The 6,296-nt window shown below is 48.5% G+C and overlaps 1 protein-coding gene across 1 annotated transcript in view; it reads right to left on the reverse strand.

Moving 5' to 3' along the window:
- The window catches only part of RPP38 (ribonuclease P/MRP subunit p38), a 6,331-nt gene extending 3,178 nt beyond the window's left edge, over positions 1–3,153 (reverse strand). The window contains exons 1-2 of the mRNA XM_004714106.2: positions 2,926–3,153; positions 418–474 (exon numbers count right to left, since the gene is read on the reverse strand). The gene's annotated coding sequence lies outside the window, so the exon portion shown is untranslated. The remainder of the gene's footprint in view (positions 1–417; positions 475–2,925) is intronic.
- Between the last annotated feature and the right edge of the window lie 3,143 nt (positions 3,154–6,296).

A 6,296-nucleotide genomic window follows, 5' to 3' on the forward strand; every position in this document is an offset into this window, starting at 1 on the left:
CTCAGAGCATCCCCACACTTCTACCACTACCACCCGCCACCAGGCTCAGAGCATCCCCACACTTCTACCACTGTCACCCACCACCAGGCTCAGAGCATCCCCACACTTCTACCACTACCACCCGCCACCAGGCTCAGAGCATCCCCACACTTCTACCACTATCACCCACCACCAGGCTCAGAGCATCCCCACACTTCTACCACTACCACCCACCACCAGGCTCAGAGCATCAGGGGAAAGTAGCTCATCCCAAAGTGGTTGGCAGAAGCTGGAATTAAACTGAAGTGGTCAACAACGGGGAAATCAGTGGCTAAGGGCAAGACACATGGGATGGGATGGGATGGGATGGCCAAGCTCTTGCCAAACTGCAGGTGAGCTAATGTGTCAGCACTGAAACAGCAGGGGGTCAGTACTTACAGGTATGTAGTCTGGAGGGATAGCAAGCTGCGTGTTAGCTCCTCCCAACTCCAGACTCTAGTGTGGAGACAAAGAGAACCAAGTTGTGAAAAGGAGAATCTCATGAATTATAACCCCAAGACAAGAGGCTAGCTTATAATGGGCTCTGGCAGAAACAGAATCTTCTGTGCCTTTCATTTTTATTGCCTACCGTTACCAGTATCCTTATAAATCCGGTCTTTGTCTTTGGGCATCAGAAACATTACATATACAAAGGGTACCCCCCAAAACTAGGAACTGTGCTTGGCAGAGTAGAGCTTTTATAGTACACATTTTTCCCTGCTAGGTGAGCATCAAGCAACTTGCTGTGAGTTGGGACACCCAGGGGCGTTGCCTGGGAAGGTTCTCTGGTCACAGTGAATTTTTTCTTGAAAGCAGTTTCACTGGAACCTCGTTTTTTTTGTGATGGCAGATTTCAGAGAATAGCTGTGAAATTTTGTTTCCTGCTCAGGAAAAATGCTGCAGAAACTGTAATGATGTTGAACACAGCTTACAAGGACAGCCCTATGGGAAAAATTCAAGTGTACAAGTGGTTTTCTTGTTTCAAAAAAGGTGAAATGTTGATTGATGACAACTAGTTCTGGAGGTCCGTCAACTTCCCGAACAGATGAAAATGTCGACTCAGTTTCTGGAGTTCATTCCACCAGGTCAGAAGTTAATCAAACTTCCTATTTAGAGGTTCTGAAAAGATTGCTTAACAGTGTGCAAGGAAAAAGGCCTGATTTGTGGCTGATGGGCACTGGTTTTGTCACCACGACAATTCACCTGCTCATGCAGCCATCTCAGTTCACCAGTTTTTGGCAAAAAACAGCATGCCTCCATTGTACCACACAACATACTCACCTGACCTTGCTCCATGTGACTCCTTTTTGTTTTTGCAAATGAAAAGGGGCATGAATGGCCAGCGATTTGATGACATAGAAAAAATGAAAAAAAAAAACGAGGAGATGCTGTCAGCCACCCAAACCGATGAGTTTGAAAAATGTTTCCCAGAATGGAATCAGGGATTAGACGAATGTATTAAGTGAAATGGTGGGTACTTTGAAGGTGATAAGGTTGTTTTGTAAAAAAAAAAAAAAAGTGAATACATAGCTTTGAAAACAAATTCCAGGGTTTTCTCGGTACCCCTTGTAAATTTATAACACCAGAATGCACCCTGAAACATTGTACAAGAGGGGCTTCAAAAAGCTAGTAGGAAAATTCTATTATCTTTTAGCTCCATATTTAGGAACTTTTTGAAGCCTCCAAACATATCACTAATAACAAGATGGACTCCCCACATCCTACCCCAAAAGAATGTGGCTAAGTGCAGTTCATCATAACTAGAATATACTGTAAGTCAGTGACCACCTGGTCAGATAACAAGTAACAACGTGGAGAAAGAGTGAAATGAGAAGAAGGCCTCCCTCAGGTGTCTTCCACAGCTTTCGGGGCCTTCTACTACTTCCAGGGTCAAGTGCAAACCCTCTACTTTCTGGGCCTGTCTCCCCACCAGCTACTTGCTCCTTACACCCCAGCCCAGCAGTGAACTAGTACTATTTGAAGAAGGCACCAGTGTCTAAAGTCCATACCTATAGTCGCTTTGCCTGGCCTGCCACTCTCCCTCTCAGCCCAAAGCGCTTTTTCACTGAAACAGCATTTACAAATTATCCACAATACACCAAGCCATACACATTAACAAGGCGCATACAGTCACCGGTCTCACAGAGCTTGGAGTCTATCCAAAACAAAAGTCAACAATTCTGGTTACGGATGAGCAGATTGGCTGGCTACAAAGGAGTTAGGGAAAGGTTTTTGCAACTCAAGGCAAAGGGTGGGCAGCCAGGGAGTGTGCAGACCGGAAAGCAACACGGTTGCAGAAGTCGTCTGGGTAGAAATGGTGGTGGCCTGCACTCGGGTGGCAGAGTGGATACTTGAAAGGGTTGGTCCATCTGCTGGTCGTAGGACCAGCCGAGGATGGAGAGGATGACAGCACCGTTCTCAGTTGCTAAGTTATTGGGTCCATCCTTCCCTACCACACAACTAGCACGGTTCCTAGTATCACTCAAAACGTCCAAACCGTGTCGATCAGTGAGGAGCGGTGGTGTGGTGTCCGCTGTAATGGATGAAGCCCGCTAGTGGGTTGAACGGCCCCGTGAGGTTTCCACGGCTGTTTGCGCACAGGGTTCAAACTGCTGGGTAAGTGGAAACCGCCTAGCCTTGGGCTAACAGCCCAGCGTTTCATCTCGGCACCCCGGGAACCTTCCCGCCTAGCCTACACAACTGCACTGCTACGCTGTGCCATCCGGAAAAGCCAGGGCCGGTCGCTTCGCGTCCCCGGCGCCCCAGTAATGTTCAGAGGGCACGCGGGCGCGGCGGCCCGGGGCGGCGGCGACACTCCTCCCGGCCGGCTGTGCACACTGCGTGCCGGCGGGGGGGGGCATGAAACGGGCCGGCCCCACCCCCACCCCGCGGCGGGCCCGCTCCTACCTGCTCGGCGCTCCTCGAGGGCAGCGTCCGCGCGCCAAGTCGACACGGACCCGCTCTCGCCCAGGCGGCGGCTCCACGTGCGTCCGGGACGCGCATGCGCGGCGCCGTTCTCGGGCGCCGGCTGACGCGCAACGTGATCATCACATTTCATGACCCAACGTGAAGTCCCATCCCGCGGAGAGAGCTGCCCCGCAGGCGACAAAGCAGAACGCCAAACGAACTGCCATCCAGGCGATGGGGATTTAAAGCAACTCTAACCCGGAAAGCCTTTGGAAATGTCCCGGAAACGGCAGTGCGCAGGCGCGACGTTCTTCTCGCGAGACCTGCGGTTGCCCTGGTAACGTGATTGCTGTCTGCCACGGGTGCCTTGGGAGCCGATTGATGTCGGGGCCGGCATTCCCTTTAAGGCTGGTTTGGTTTCCTCGGCGTATCCTCGATTCCCTTGGCACCTCCTTATCACCCAAAGCACCTTTACGTTTTAGCACGCCATCCCTTTACGTTTTAGCACGTCATCTCTTCTGTCAGGTGTGTGCTCGGCTCGCCCGTAATGTGTCAGCTACTTTCCAATCCCCTCGGACTCACGGGGATACAATGCATAACAGAGGGAAACACTGCCCATGCAGCCTCAAGGTTTTTGTTATGTTTGATCGCGTTCTTGTAGCCATGTGGCAATCTATCTGCTTGAGAGGAGCTAGGCTTGCTTCAGGAGGCTGATAACCCAAACCCTGGTAATTTGAACCGACCAAACCAGCCTCCTGAGCTGGAGAAAGATGCTTGTCTGACGTGCTTTGGACATGCTTGGGAAAGGGTCAGCGAAAAAGAGGAAGCCGCTCAAAAACATGCAACAGCAATCTAAGCATGCTGGGTAGGAAGCCGCTCAAAAACATGCAACAGCAATCTAAGCATGCTGGGTAACAAGTTATGTCATTGGGCGTAATTCTTTTATGAGATAAGAGTTCGAACAAGAAAGTTTGCTCCAAGGAAAAAAAAGAAGTTCCTATGAGAATCGCCAGGTTCTTCTTTCCCCGGATTACAGCTCTGACTTTTGTTATGTGTATGGCTGCTGGTGGTGCAGTGGTTAGCCAATCAACTACCAATCAAGAGGCCAGCAGTGAAGCCCCCCAGCTGCTCGGCTGGAGACAGGGCTAACAGTCTGCGTCCATAAAGATTGCAGCCTTGGAATTCTGAGGGCAATTCTACTGTCTCAGAGGGTCACTCAGAGTCTGAATTGACTCGGCTAGCAACTGTTGGTTAAAACAACCGACATTATTATAATTCTGTCAGTTTCTAAGAATACACGTCAATGCTGCAAAATCAAAAACAAGCCTCGAGTCTGTGCTATCAGAAGTTCTGTTAATTAGGACTATGTCATATTTCTGAGAGCATCCGTTTCCACAGAGGCGATGTCATCGTGAGGCGTTCCAAGCAGTTAAGAAGTCCATAAGCAGCAGCATAGTGGCAGCTGCAAGACTGGCTCCCTAGGCTTCCGTAGATACTGCTGGTAAGGAAACAAAGACCTATTATTATACAGGCAGCAAAAGAAATGAATAAAGGTTTTCCTCCCTTCCCTTTGCTTGTTTTCAAAAAGAGCACAATGTTTATTGAAGAGTAAACTGCATAGTATGTCAGATGATTGTAAACCGATGGAAGGAAGAAAGTGTGAGGGAGGAAGAGCCTGCTGGGGTGGGGTGGTGAAGTAAATTTCTTAATTTGGCTTCTCTATTACTTTCTATATACCTCGCAGTAACTGATTGGGTGGCACCAAACAAATAGGGTGTTTGCAACACTGATAGAGGGGATTGGTCGGCTCTGCTATTCTTCTGTGTCTAAGAGAGCTATCTCAGAAGCAGGAACAGGCAGAGTTCCCAGGACCTCACAGAAGAGCCACCACCAGAGAATGCCCTTGGGAGATCCCTGCTGGAAGTGGCAGAGGCAGCAGGGCCATGCCATGCTTATACCTGAAGTACCAGAACAGAAAAAACTCCGTGCTGAGGCCAGAGACCTTGAGACTGTGATGCCGAGCTGCAGAGGGGCTCCCCAGCCCAGGAAACAAGGCAGAGGTCAAGGGGCCATGTGGCTGAGATGTTGAAGACCAGAAAGAAATGTGGTTGCTTGCTGAGGAAAGGCACCGCTGTGAACCAAAGGCTGTGTTCTTAATGTTTATGGTCCTGACTTGTGATCTGTTAACTTCCTTAATGCACTCCCATAATTGTGAATATTGTCTGTGAGTTCTGCATGCATTGCAACAGATTGTTGAACCCCGCAGAGAAGTAGAGTGCTGTGAGAGGAATCGGTGGTGGCAGAATAGGGTAAAGGAAGATGGAGGGTAGAGGTATGTGTGACCACAGCCTGTATCAATTGGTCTTGCTGTGGTGTCTCGTGCTGTTTATGGTGATGAGCTGGTGGTGAGAATGGAATGTGTGGCAATGGATCCAGGCTCAGTGAAGCATGGGATTTTGTAAGAGAAGAAAAGAAGGGAAAGGAACATTCTGATTTGGGAGTGGTTTCTTTGATCGTTCTTACTTGTAATAACTAAACAGAATATCAGGGATGTTAAAGGGATGTGCAGCTGTGGGCAAGAAAAGCTGGCTGCTTTTGCAGTTGCCTGGGGCAAAAAGTAGCCAGGTTATTTTTGCTTAAATGGTTGTTAGAAGGCCAGGGCTTGCTGGAGTCACCCTACCACAGGACCAAGGCCATATTCATATGAATGAGATAGTCTAAGGTGGACAAGGGGAAATTGAACTTGAATGATTTGAAAGGATTATGTTTTTAGGGTGATATGTTTAGGTGACTGTACTATGGATTTTGATTCCCCCAACCTAGTGTTGTAAAATAGATATAAATGTGTGATAGAAATAAATACTGGGAATTAGGATTACAGAGAGTTTATTAGCTCACCTACAGCCTCTACATGATGGATTTTTGCTAAAAGGGGAGTTAGAAATTGCCAAAAAGAAACAGGGTTTTGTTTTAAACCAATGGGTGATTGGGTGGCACCAAACAAATAGGGTGTTTCCATGGAAATAACCTCAAACAGGTCTTTGATCCTCAGGGTATTTGCATTTGAGAGGCATTCAGACCCACTCAGAACTGCTAACAGAATAGGAAATTCACCTTGGAAGGAACCAAATCAAAACCAAACCCACTGCCATTGAGTCAATGCTGACTCGTAGTGACCCTTGTGAGTGTCTGAGACCCTGTTTAAGGGAGTGGAAAGCCCAGTGTTTCTCCCTCAGAGCCGGTTTTGGTGTTGAACTGCCGACCATGCAGATCGCAACTTGTAACCACTACACCTGCAGTTCTGAAAGGTGAGTGTTTGGGCTTTTTATATTTTGAGCAAACAGTTTGCCTTTGGATGCACGAAGGCCGGA

Source organism: Echinops telfairi, unplaced genomic scaffold (assembly GCF_000313985.2).
Source record: "Echinops telfairi isolate 266 unplaced genomic scaffold, ASM31398v2 ScPeMD7_7474;HRSCAF=8512, whole genome shotgun sequence".
Lineage (NCBI taxonomy): Eukaryota > Metazoa > Chordata > Mammalia > Afrosoricida > Tenrecidae > Echinops > Echinops telfairi.